Source organism: Mytilus trossulus, chromosome 4 (genome assembly GCF_036588685.1).
Source record: "Mytilus trossulus isolate FHL-02 chromosome 4, PNRI_Mtr1.1.1.hap1, whole genome shotgun sequence".
In the NCBI taxonomy this organism is placed as follows: domain Eukaryota; kingdom Metazoa; phylum Mollusca; class Bivalvia; order Mytilida; family Mytilidae; genus Mytilus; species Mytilus trossulus.
In genome coordinates this window covers 60,584,556-60,599,206 of record NC_086376.1, presented here as the reverse complement: position 1 = coordinate 60,599,206, position 14,651 = coordinate 60,584,556, and the positions used below count along the sequence as shown (strand labels likewise).

Sequence of the window (14,651 nt, the reverse complement as noted above, 5' to 3'; positions counted from 1 at the left end):
AAAATTTTAAAATTGTTTGTATGCACATTGAACATCAAATTTATGTGACGTATATAATTTTTCTAACGTCAGACACTCAAATCAATCCATGTGGTCTTAGACAGTAGATGTTATTGTGTCCTGTTAAATTGGTCCCTTTAAAAAGTTTTGGATTCTCATATATTCTATGTATAATTTTTGGACTAGTTTGAATCTCGGTCTATTTCTGTAATTTATTCTTACACACTTTTGATTTTTTAACCCTGTATGCGTACATTGCCTATGTAAATTTTAAAATTGTTTGTATGCACATTGAACGACAAATTTATGTGACGTATATAATTTTTCTGACGTCGGACACTCAAGTAGATCCATGTGTTCGTGGATAGGTTTTTGTGTCCTGTTAAATTGTTCCTTTTAAAAGTTTTGGATTCTCATAAATTCTATGTATAACTTTTGGACTAGTTTGATTTCTGTAATTTATTCTTACATACTTTTGATTTTTTAACCCTGTCTGCGCTCATTGCCTATGTAAAATTTAAAATTGTTTATAATCCAGGTACTTTGGATAACTATTGTATGCACATTGAACGACAAATTTATGTGACGTATATAATTTTTCTGACGTCAGACACTCAAATCAATCCATGTGTTCGTAGATAGTAGATGTTGTTGTGTCCTGTTAAATTGTTATACGATGATGACTGATGTTCCCATATTTTGACTATTTTATTGATTGTGACTGTTTATTTAACGCATCATGTAAATGTAACGGAATTTGATGAGACTGTTATTAAAGTGAGAGGGTTAGCGCTATAGAACCAGGTTTAATCCACCATTTTCTACATTTGAAAATGCCTGTACCAAGTCAGGAATATGACAGTTCTTGTCCATTCGTTTTTGATGCGTTTTGTTTTTTGATTTTGCCATGTGATTATGGACTTTCCAAATTGATTTTCCTCTGAGTTCAGTATTTTTGTGATTTTACTTTTTCCTCAACGTGGTTATAAATAGTGAGGTCTATTTTTCACAATATTTTTCGAATGTTACAACATACTAGGGTGGTAAATTTTAAATTTGTCCATGTGTTTACACCAAGCTGGGAAGCAAGTTTTCATTTGTTTCTTCAGTGTGGCAACATACTATATATGTTTTGTTTTCTATATTTCCTCACACACATTAACATTCTTGGTGTTAATTGTTACATCTTTTCTCACACATATTAACTATTCTTGGTGGTAAGTTGTCACATCTTTCTCTTCAATATGGTTACAAGCAGCTGGAAAGGGTACGTTTTCACAACGATTTCGTTCGTTTGCCTGCAAATTATTAGTAAAAATCGAACATGTACTTCTTCCAATTCTCTATACATTGGTCGGAGTAAGTTTTTATAATTTTTTTTTTCGTTTTATTTATTCACCAACCATTATGTTGTGTTTGTGAGGGAGTATCTGCATGGTTTAATTATGTTTCTTTTAAAAATATTAAATCCCTCTTGGTATCTACAGCCTCTTTTTTTTTTATAGCTTTTGGAGGATATAAATCTAACAAGTACCGTGCTAAATCCACACTTATCTTGCTTTATACATACTTGAAGCCATGCGACGGATGTAGGAGTAAGATATAAAACAATATACATAAACGACGGTGTAGAAATAACCAACATCTCACTACTGGATATAAAAGGATCATTGCTATATTATTTATTTTACAGGAGGAGGTGGTGATCATGACGATGGAGGATGGGGAGGAGGCGGAGGAGGTTGGGGTGGTGGTGGCGGACGCTGGGGTGGAGGTGGTGGACGCTGGGGAGGTGGCGGTGGACGTTGGGGTGGCGGACGTTGGGGAGGTGGCGGAGGACACTGGGGTGGTGGCAGAATAGGTAATAACGTAAAACAAATACATGTAATGATGCAATTATAAATGAGAAATACTGCTCATGAGACAATAAAACACTGCCCTATTTGAAGCAGATATAAATATCTACATCGCTTAATAAAAACCATACAAGAAATGTTTCCAATGTAAAACTTTAAAAAAAAAAATAACAACTTAAAAATATACATTGAAAATAGAACAGTACATTTGAGAATAGCATATTCATACTTAAACAGTTAACTGCTACAGAAAATATGCGATAGTTTGAAATTATAAGGTAAAAAATCAATCGTAAATTCCAAGACGGATAAAGCACGAAAGCACAAAATGTTTCAAACAGTTACACTATACCAAAAGACAAACTTTTGATAAAATGTGTTTCATTAAGTAATAATTTATTCCGGGGAATTGAGTACATCTGGTTTTACACCAATTTCCCTGTTGACATGCTACCAAATGTTTACCTGTATGCATTGCCTTTGTAAAAAAAAGTGATGGTTTAATATGACCAAAACTAGTTCGATTTCAAACGGCGTGTATGACGGGGAACGATGTCATATAGTTGTAAATAAATAGAAAAAATGATGATATGTTTGTCTGTGTTTTATCGTTTCAGGATACTAGGCCGTGTGGAAATCAGGAGGTGTTGCTAACATCCATTAATGTCATAATATAATTAAATAAACTTGAAGCATTGTGTCAATATTTGTGTTTACTATGCAATCAAATGAAGAAACTAATCTTTTTTTGTTTAACTAATCTTACCTCCAATACATTTCTTAAAAATATGACTTGGTAAAAACAACCGCGTGGATACCGTGTACATTTCATGTTAAGTAAGTAGCCGGTGCTTATTTCAGTACACTGTTATTAGAAGTGTAACATCATTTTATCAAAACAACATGGTGTTGAGGCAAAATATAAAAAAAGTTTTGACAGACGGAGAAATTCACGATGAACAATTAAAACAAATACTTTAACCAAATTTAAAGCTGTAACTGTTGGCATTTGTGTCAGTTTTTTCCTGAACACCCAATATGGAATATACACGTTCTCCACGCGGTTGATTTAAACTAATCATATTCATAGAAATGTATAGGAGGTAAGATAAATTAAAATAGTATCTCTCATCATACATATTACGATATCAATATGTAGAAACCCGATAGTCTCATCGATTATTATTGAATAGACAGAATGATATTTTATCGATTGTTTAATATTAATGGATTTCAAATATAAACGGATAAATCTGATGACTGAAGAGAGATATATTGGTTTAAAAAAAACCAGTAGATTCAAATACTGTAAATAAATTTAAACCATGTTTTGTGGATTGAGGTAAACTTTACATTTGAGGATATTTAATTTCCAGGTTTCGCCAATAGTTGCATGCAATTCTACAGACAATATGTTGAATATCTATATTCATGTTTCACCTTAATCTACGAAATCCACTATAGGAGTAGGTCCGGTAAGACCCCTTTTTGGCCCCAAAATATAACAGTTTTACAAAATTGTTAAAATGTAAACTTTTAGTTATTTATTGTACAGTTGAATGCTTCTGCTACATAAATATGGGATTTTTTTGACAATACAATGCACATATATCGGGTTGTAGCACCATTAAGTCATGCGAAATTACTGAAATCTTCAAAATTCTATCATTTTAGTTACATTTTAGACAGTTTCCGTGTAAAACGAAAGTGGCCGCATTCGTGTTCATCCTTAATATTGAAACGTAAGTTGTATTTTATGATAATACATAACATATATAAAGGTTGTGGATGAACACGGATGAGGCCACTTTCATTTTTGACAAAAACCATCTGAAAAGTGACGTTTTTTGGCATATTTTAGAGATTTCTCATATTTGAGCTTGAATCAGATCGTTTTTAATGACTAAATTAGTTAAAATCTTTCACAAAAACTAATTATATCAAGTGAAATAGACACTTAAGTGTTTAAAAAGTGGTCAAAATCTTTCGTCAGATGAAACTGAAATTTGAGGCCAAAATGAGTCCTTACCGGACCTACTCCTTTGTATCCAATAAATGAAAATCAATCAAAAGTATGGACAGTTTCTAATTATCGTGATATAGAATGGTATGTCGTAAATTTATAAATGTTTGTTTTCCCACGCACAGCACTTAATCTGGATACTTATTTTGTTTGAAAGATAATTTATTCACAGATATACTGTTATAGTTAAACAAATATTTGTTTGATGTTGGCAGTCAAAGAAATCATAGAGACCCTTCTTTATCACGGTAATCCTTTAACGTATTCACATATAAACCCCTTTTCCTGGAGGCAGTAATCATCTACTATCCCATCTTGTCTCATTTTCAGAACGCCACAATTAGCGTCTTCCCCAGGGTAGTGCATATCATAATTATTAGGATTGAGCCCATGGAACCTCATATATGCTGCTGGTCCCATGTTGTGTTCGTCTACCCAGCGCCAAGTATCCTCACTCCCTATATCTGTAGCGCCGACAAAATATTGACCAGCGTATGGATTAGGAGCTGAAATTAAATTTGAATAAAATGTTTATTTCGACCAAAGAAATATAATCAAAGACACGTATAGAAGTCAACATAAGTATTTATTTTAACAATATATATATATTAAACACTTTATCACCCAAGTCTATGAAAGTTGTGCATTATTCAAAGAAAATGTTGGCAAGTATGATGTCCTAACAATATTTTCTAAAGTACTGAAACGCATTCAGTTGTGACCAAATATTACCAATTACCAAACTTGACCTTTGACCTAATCCATCATTCTTTCTATTCTGTTTTTGATATACTTTATGTTTTCAAAATCTTTTAACTGTAACTATAAGATTTATAATGATGATATAAAAAAAGATTTGGTATGATTGTCAATGAGACAACTCTTCACAAGAGACCAAATGACACAGAAGTTAACAACTACTAGTATAGGTCATCCGTACGGCCTTCAACAATGAGCAAAACCCATACCGTATTTTCGTCTATAAAATGTAATGAAACATATATATTATAGTTTAAGGCTGCTATTAATTTAATCAACATCAGTAACTGTATCTTCGTGGGTTTTTACTATTGAGATGACATCAATTAAATGTTTAATTGGACTAAGTGTTTTAACTGGTAAGTAGTTGGTAGTAAAATGTAGGGTTTGTAGTGTTAATTAACATTGTTGGTTTCACTGCAGCAATTGGGCATTCAGCCAAATAATGAATCTTTACTGGTGCTCTAAAAATTGACCAAGCATTAGAAAATCCAAATCAAAATATAAAAACTCTTTCGAAATTTAAAACGGCAAATTCAAATAACAAAATTTTCTTATTTTCATTCCAGTAACAAAGTAATGATTTCCTCAGAAAGTAACAGTTAAACGGTACTTTAGGTCTTGAAGTGTAAAGAGAAATATCACAACCACTAAAATTCTAAACTCCGAGGAAAATTCAAACGGAAAGTCCCTACTCAAAAAGCAAAATCAACAGCTCGAACGCATCAAACGAATGGACAACAACTGTCATATTCCTGATTTGGTAAAGGCATTTTTTTTATTTAGGAATAGGATGGACTTAACCTGATTTTATAGCTAGCTAAACCTCTCACTTGTATGACAGTCGCATAAAATTGCATTGTATTGACATCGCTGTGTACACAATACAAACATACATAGGTTAAAGGTATAAATGGTGTCCGGCTGCTACTGCTAGTTTTGTAATATGACCTAAAGTTTCACGAGTTCAAACAATGAAAAGTATTTACGCACGTCTGGCGTAATAAATTATAATCCTGGTACCTTTGATAACTATTGTAACTGTTAACTTCTGAATTTAAAGGTTATTGTACATGTCATAACTGTCAGTTAAACTGCAAATGTTGTAATTGCATGGTCTTCAACAATTCTTTGACAAATTCTTCATGAATTTGTTACTTAGTTCTATACTTACAAAAATTGTGTAATGCTTCCACAGTAGTGTTATGTTTGTATTCTGAATCTAACACAATTAGTCGTCCTCCTAAGAGCTCACATTCTTGCTTGGCATCACCCCATGTTTTAGTGATGTCTTCAAATATTTTAAAACATACCTCTTTTTAATAAATAAACCCTGGCACATCACAAACTGAAATAAATCATGTATTTTTTTTCTTATTGGTCAATTATGCTAAAACAAAAAGCAACTAAATGGCAATGTAATGCCTTCGACAATGAGTAAAGCAATTAGCGTATAGCACGCCTCAAAAAGTCCAAAAGTAAAAAAATGCAAAACAATTTAAACAAGAAAACATATTTATGCACAAAATCAAAAATAACTTCAGTTTGAAAATATTTCCACTCCAATCGGTGTTTAGGTAGACTTAATTGTCTATAATTTCCACTGAGGTTTAGAGTATTTTCTTTTTTGAAGCCCTAGCTGAGAAGTCAAGATAAAATACAACAACAAAAGCGCTGTTCCTTTACTTTTGTGCCTTTTGTTTATGGGAATATACTGATTTTGTTTTATTGATTGTTACCGCATATCCTTTCTCTCTTATGATATACTGCAAAAAGCGAACGCCACCGAAGTAAATGATTCTGATTAAGGACCGCCTCCCAAAAAAAAAATGTGACAAACATACATGTTTGCTGGACCGACAACCTTCTCCTAACATTGGACAGTGGTCTAACGGCACATCGTCAGAACAAACTATAAAAATCATTTTAAAAAGGACTTTACTCGGCAAATCAATAAATGCAACAACAAACCAATTAAACATAGAATACATCTGGGAGTCTCGATCCGAAAGAATTAAAGCTACTTCAAAACCTAAACTAACTAATAAGAAAAGTATTATTTAAGACTAAAATTAGTATTGACCTGCGATCCAAAACAGTCAGAGTATGTTTTTAGTTTATCGATTACAAAATCAATATTTATACCGAAAAACAAAATACAAAGATTTAATAATGATGTTAAAGAAGTAAACTTTTAGAATGGGTTTATTTAAATGAGTGATAAGTTTATTCAATAAGGCATCGGTAAAGAACGTCACCGTAAAATATTGTAAGAGCAATCTGTTGGTTCTAATTTTTCAAGGTACAGTCAAATTTTCATTTATCAATCTTTGAATCGATGAAAAATATAGGTTTTCAGTTATTTGTGGTAACGAAATCCTTGACTTATTATCTTACCTGTATATGATACATATTTTAAATTAAATAATTACGTTAATTGAAATTCAACTTTAATTAACATACGTGGGCATAGCAATTGATTTGCCATGTGCAAAACACTGTAAAAACTATATCACAAAAATACTAATCTTCGAGGAAAATTCAAAGCGGAAAGGCTTAAATCAAATGGCAAAATCAAAAGCTCAAACACATCAAACGCACGGACAACAACTGTCATATAACTGTTTAAGTTGTGCTAAAGTAGCCTGACCGTCAATGAAAGGAAAACTAACAATACGAAATAAAAACTTGCACCTTTTCTCGTGTTTTTTTATTTATGTGTATTGTTTCCCATGTTGAAATATAATATTATTATCTTAATCTACTTAAGGACTGGTATTATTAATTTTTATATATATTTAATTCATTTAAATTAAGTTACTGAAGGTAAATTGCTGTAGTATGTTTAGAGATTTATTTATTATTTAACAGAAAATATTATTATGATTACTTTCAGCAGTGTTGAATTTGTCAATTTTAAATATTAACCTGTGTTCCATAACAGAACAAGGACAGGTCTGCTATTATCGGAGTGCAACTAAAACTGCTTATCCATTGATTAAAATCAGGTAAATGACGAATCAAAGATAATGATCCATTCACATGTAGAAATGAGGTTGATCATATTGAATGTGGTTTGCGCGCGTTATAGTTATAGAGGTATGACCACAACTGACTTCTGTTTGTGGTTTTATAAACTTCGTTGTTTCCAGAATCTTGTCATCATTTTATATTATTACACAAAATCCTTTCTTTTTTTAGTCTAATGTTCTAACATATAAACTTAAAATATACATATTTTCTATAAATAGAGACCGTACATAAACATAAAAAGATGCTGTATGATAAGTTAACCAACTAGACAAGTATCCAAAGAAAACGAAAGAGCAAGGATGTTAACAAATACATGTTACCATACGGTCTTCACTGATGAGCTATAATTGTCCTCATGATAGTTATATCATAATCGGCACCAATATTATTGCTCCAGATGCGCATTTTGAAAATTATTGTAGCACAGAAGCTACATCAATCTGACGAATATGTTCAGACAAATGCTGTACTGTGACTCAACTAACCAAAAACCAGCCCTAACAATACTTATACCCCACCAATTCAACCGACAACAACGGCATAATTTCACAAACAAATAACACTTTATACAGTTGAATGTCATATTTCTACCGATCCGACCAAAAACTTGCATTGTTAATTCTGTTGTTTTTCTCTTCTTGTCTACATTCTAATATTTAATACTTGGTTGTACTCCGTTCATCATGTACCATGTATATACATTTAATGAATGGCTATTATCTATTTTGAATTTATTGAACCATAAAACTAATTTTTGACTCTTCACATTGAATAATCCGCGAAGCGGATTATGTAAAATGTGAAGAGTCAAAAATTAGTTTTATGGTTCAATAAAATCAAAATATATTATTGCCATTCATTATAAATAAATTTCTATCAAAAATAAGGCTCAAAGAACATTTTATATTGTTTATATTAACAATAACAGCGTACACACATGTTGGCGTATGAATACACAACGTCAGAGTGGGCGTGTCGCCATAAAAATTGACAACATTGAAAATAAAACTAATATTTTTAACCAATCAGAAGACAGTAAAAACACCAAATTTATTTATTATTGTATAAACTAAGAACTTGCATAAATATATAAGACAAATATTCATACAGGGATTATTTTTTTATAGCTTCCCCTAAAATAACCATTTTACTTTTTAACCTTATGAATATTTCATGAACACATTTGTGCATGTATTTTTGTTATATGACATACCGTGGACTGGACGTTTCAACCATACTTTATTTTGGTAGCTGCTACTCATTATGAAATAATAAGTGTCGGTTGTTGGAAAGCCACTGGCATAACAACAGCATTCGGATTCAATAATCATATTGCATTCTTCAGTAAAATAGCAGAATTCAAAACAACTGTTTGTATCGCCTTTAGTGGTTCCGAACATGAACTGTTGAGGTGAATTTGGCTCAAGACTGAGTAAATGGTCCCATTGCACCACGTAATACAACCACTCTCGACCATAAGCTGGAATATTTAAAATAAGATACTTACATGAAAAGAGTAGCACTAATTCAATGATTGTTATCTTTAACATGTTTTGGACAATACCAATATTTTTTTAACAACTTCATAGCTTGTTGCATAAGCTTTTTTGTAGTCTTATCGTCTGCATTGTAAGGTGGTACATTGTAACTACGATACAGGGAAATAAATCTGTAAAATCAACTAAACGTTTTATTGACATTGTATTCATAAGGAAATATTAAGCTTCTCAACGATCAAAACTAGTGTTTATCAAACTGCTATGTATCAAATGAAAATTTTCGAGAAAGTGTGTTGTTCAATGTTTTTGAAAATTTGATAGTTTTTGTCAAAGGGTCAAAGAAAATATTTTGTGAAAATTTTATAAAAATTAAACGAGTCAAATTTATTTTAGCCAAGGTGGTACTTTTAAACGCTTCCGCTATGATCGTTATGTGTGACGTCAAAAATCTAATTTTAGCATGATTTTTTTTTATATGATTGACCACCAATATACAAATAAATAATAACAACACTACAGATACCTCTGAAGCACGTGATTGTAATATTCAATGAAAACAGTAGAATGCTACATTAGATATGTAATATAGAAGATGATAGCGTCAACTATTTTTCATTGATCTCATCACGTACAAATAAAGAAACTATATGTTAGTTATAGTTTGGCAACTTTGCAGTGAAATAGTTTTGTAAACCCTCTGTTTTTCACACCATAAAGTCACAACGGTTTCGGTAACAGGTAGTCATAAACTTAAAATGAAAAAAAAAACTGTTTATATGAATAGCCTTGCGGGACTATTTATTTTATACCAGATGTATTGATAATTAAATTAGTAAATTGTGTTTATTGTAATCTTTTTACCCTACAGTTTCTTTTCCAGTCGTACAAAAAGATGCAATACAATCCGAATTTGTATAAAATAATAAATCATAGTTTGTTCTGTGGTGTTCAGTAATTTCTGTGTTGTATTATAGTTTTGTACACGTCTTTTAGTTACCTATATCATGTATATGGACATTTTGATTCAAAAGAATTTCGAATATGTATTTATAAAAATTTCGAATATGTATTTATAAGAATTTCGAGTTCTTTTTAGTAGAAATGTTTGAATAACAAGATAAAATATGAGGATTCTTCTAATTCCAATGCTTACTGTAACATGATAATACAAAAACGATAACAGGAAAAAAAACAAAAATACTGGAAAGTTCAACAGAGCACATCAACCAACAACATTCGACTCCTCCGAACAAAAATGAACAAATCCAATCAACAACGAACATCACTAAAAAGATTAACAAATTCCAATAAAATAAATATATATATATATATCATTGATCCATTAAAATAAATACTTGAGAATTGGTTCTTCTTTTTACTTGTCTAACCTGCGTTTGACGAAAATACAATCCACAATAACATGAACATTCCCATCTTTGGAGGAGGCAGGAATGACTTAAGTCACCAATAGTGATATCTTGTTTGTTTCTTCTTCTCCAAAGTGAAATTTAAACTAGCCTGTGCAATAGTGTGTATTCATTTTACCTTCACAGTTGTGAAGTCACATCAACCCAATACAAGCTACTAATAATAATATTGCGATTGAAGCTGGCTCTAAATTTTCCCTAGTCGATTTCTGTAAACTTATGTCTGTTTAGGCATTTGATTGAAAGATAGAACAATTTGCATTGATACAATATTGACCTTAAGTAATTTGTGGTTTGATTTACTAAATTAAAACCAGAGTATTCAAACCCCGATGGTTTCAATACATCATTACTAAATATCAATCAAAATTGATTTTTATATTGTTCTATTTGCAATTTTATGATTATATTTATCATAAAATTTCAATGTCATACATACAAACGTGTAAACAAACAGATATTGTTTTCTCAAAACCTGAATGAACGAATTGATTTTGTTTGAACAACGTCTTTCAATATTAATTTAAGAGATTCTGATTTTGTAGTATCTTAACTGACATTGTTTAAGAATATTACAACATGGCGGAGTGAGTAGGTCGGTATGCAAGAGCTCCCGCAAAATTTCGACTGAATTGATTGAAAAACATGAATTTGAAACGAATTTTGTTTTCGAAAGTGATATATACTGAACATTTAATATGCATCTTGATCTAAATGGGGCAAAAGAGAACAAGGAGCACTGGTAGCCAAACAGGTTTTACACCTCCAAACAAAACAAAATCAAATATGGCGTCGCCCTTTCAACAACAACAACAAAGTTTTTCACAAGTACTGAACCAAGCTCATGACACTCTGCATACTAGCACACCTCATAATTTATCTAACAGAAGTGTGCCCATTCCACCACAATATCAACATAATCCTATGAACCAGACGTTTGAATGTACAAGTATACCAACAGACATTACATATCCTGCATATCACAATCCACAACCTCCGTTTGCATCCCAACCATTTCCCGTCTCAAGTGATAGTGTACGTACCCATATAACTATGGAAATGTTGTTCTCGTCAATAAATGTGATGAATCAAAGATTTGAAAGGTTTGATTTGGAATTTACTAACCGCTTCTCTCAACTTGACAAAAAATTAGATGAACGTTTCGGAGCAATAGATCAAAATTTAACAGGGATGAGGCAAGAGATAGATGAAATTAAGGAGACACAGAAAATGCATGATGAAATTTTAAAAACTGAAGAAAAACATCATCACGAAATTTCTGATAGAATGCGAGTGGTAGAAAACTATACACAAGATATAGAAATTGATTCAAACAATGTCAGAGAAGATTTCTTAAAACTTCAGAGTCACTCTATGAAGTATAACCTTATTTTTGGCGGAATCCAACAGACCCTCGATGATGATCACGAAGACACAGAAGCAGTGATTAAAAACTTTATAGAAAAAGAACTGGAAATCCCAAATGCAGATGCTATTCAATTTCAAAACGTGCACAGACTAAGAAAACGTCGTGATGGAAAACCTCGCAATATTATCGCTAGATTTACAAATTACCGTGACCACGAACGTGTACGTAAATCTGTGCCCAATAAACTTAAAACAAAACCACAATTCTCAGTAAACCAACAGTATCCAACCGAAATTAGCAATCGCCGTAAAGCGTTGATTCCTAAACTTAAAGAACTCCAACGCCGAGGTACAAAAGCTTCCTTAATTTACGACCAAATAATGGTAGACGGACAACCTTATAATCCATCCCGTGACGAGCCTCCTAATCCAATACACAACGGTAGAGGAAATTACAGTTAGGACAACACATCAGACAATCATGGACCTTTAAATTGGACAGTTGACAATTTAAAATTTACCTATCTTAACGTTTGTGGTATTAATTCTAAATTGCTGAATCCAGATTTTGCTACATTAATAAAGAGTTATGACATTCTTATATTTACTGAAACTAAAACTGATGATCTAGATGACTTGAAATTACCACACGATTATACTTTTTATGCAAAACATAGAAAAAAATGTAAAAAGAAATCAGGTGGTATTGTTGTTGTTTATAGAAAACACCTGTCGAAATTTTTAAATTTTATAAATTCTGAATCTGAATTTGTTCAGTGGGTAGAAATTTCAAAGAATTTATCAAACTTGCGAGAAAACATTTTGCTAGGTTGTATTTATATACCCCCCGAAAATACACGATATACTTCTGAAGAGTCGTTTTTGGATATTGAAGATGAATTAATTAAATACTCAACTGATACAAAAAATATTGCATTAATTGGTGATTTTAACGCCAGAACTTCTACTGTCTCAGATTACATTATTCCTGACGAAAACTTATTAGAAATTTTAGATGTCAATGATTTTTATGATAATGATGATAATATTTTTTCATACCTTCATCTTAAAGATAAAGATATCCCTCTTGAGAGGTGTAGTAAAGATCGTGGTAGAGTAAATAAATATGGTAATATGTTAATAGAACTTTGTAAAAGAAGTGGTATTTATATTTGTAATGGCAGATTATTTGCTGATAAACATATTGGTTGTACAACTTGTAAAGATGCAAGTTTAGTAGATTATTTAATTATGTCTCCATGTATGTTTGATATAACATCAGATTTCGGTATTGTTGATTTTAATCCTATGTTTTCTGATGTTCACAATAGATTATATTTTTCATTTTCGTTTCCCTCGAGCAATTCATTAAACAATTCGCATAATCACACAATAAACAGTAATACTTACATCAGGTGGGACAGTACAAAAACAGAAGATTTCACTCAGGTGTTGACAAACGATACAGGTAGCTCATTACAACAGTTAAATGATATTCTGAATAGTATTGAAATTGACACAGCCACCAGTGAAAGTGTTAACGGTCTAGTAAATGACCTAGGTCGTGTACTTTTAGACACGGCTGAGACTGTATTTGGTAAATCAAAAAAGAAACTACACAACCCCGACCATGAAAATAAACCATGGTTCAATAAAGAATGTCGAATCAAACGAGATGCATTTCATAAAAGCAAAAGTACATACAATAAAGCAAAATCAGATGCAAACAAAACCGTATTAAATGACACAGCTCGAGAATATAAAAAAATTCTACAAGTTAATTATCGCAAATATAAAGACAAATGTTCAAATGAGCTGAGAACATTGTCAAAGCATGACACAAAGGGATTTTGGAAAACACTAAAAAAAATGTCTTACACTAAAAAAGAATCTCCACCAATAGATATAAATACATTTTACGATTATTTTAAGGATTTAAACGCGGGTGAAGAAGATGATATACATGCACCCGATCTTGACATTAATCAGATATCTAGTAACCCCATTTATGATGAAATATTGAATGGAAGTATTACTGAACTGGAAGTCTTGGAAGCCATGAAAAATTTAAAAAATAACAAGGCACCTGGTTCTGATAAAATACTTAATGAATTTTTGAAAAATTCACCACCTTTTTTTATGTCATTGTATTGTAAATTATTTAATATTGTATTAGATACTGGAATTATTCCAGACTCTTGGACAAATGGCATTATTAAACCTGTGTTCAAAAATAAAGGCAATCCTACAGATCCTGATAATTTTAGAGCTATTACTCTTATCAGCTGTTTGGGAAAATTATTCACTTCTATTATTAATACTAGACTAAATTTTTTTGCGAATGAAATTTCGCTTATATCAGAAAATCAAGCTGGTTTTAGGAAAGGATATGCAACAACAGATAATATTTTTGTGTTACATGCACTTGTAGAATTATATTTTTCATTTGGAAAAAAACTTTTTTGTACATTTATTGACTTTAGAAAAGCTTTTGACACTGTTTTAAGAACTGGATTATGGCAAAAACTACATCTTAGTGAAATCAAGGGGAAATGTTTCAAAGTTATCTTTAATATGTATCAAGGTATTAAATCTTGTGTTCAATATAATGGTGAACAATCAGAATTTTTTCCATGTCTGATTGGTGTTAGGCAAGGGGAAAACTTGTCTCCTTTTTTATTTTCTA

At 31.4% G+C, this 14,651-nt stretch overlaps 1 long non-coding RNA gene across 1 annotated transcript; it reads right to left on the bottom strand.

The window, feature by feature from the left end:
• Positions 1-3,986: 3,986 nt before the first annotated feature.
• Positions 3,987-10,823, bottom strand: LOC134714045 (uncharacterized). Its single transcript, XR_010106478.1, has 4 exons — positions 10,559-10,823; positions 8,885-9,151; positions 5,813-5,986; positions 3,987-4,385 (listed from the first exon to the last, which is right to left on the bottom strand). It is a non-coding gene; the product is annotated as an uncharacterized LOC134714045 (long non-coding RNA).
• Positions 10,824-14,651: the final 3,828 nt, after the last annotated feature.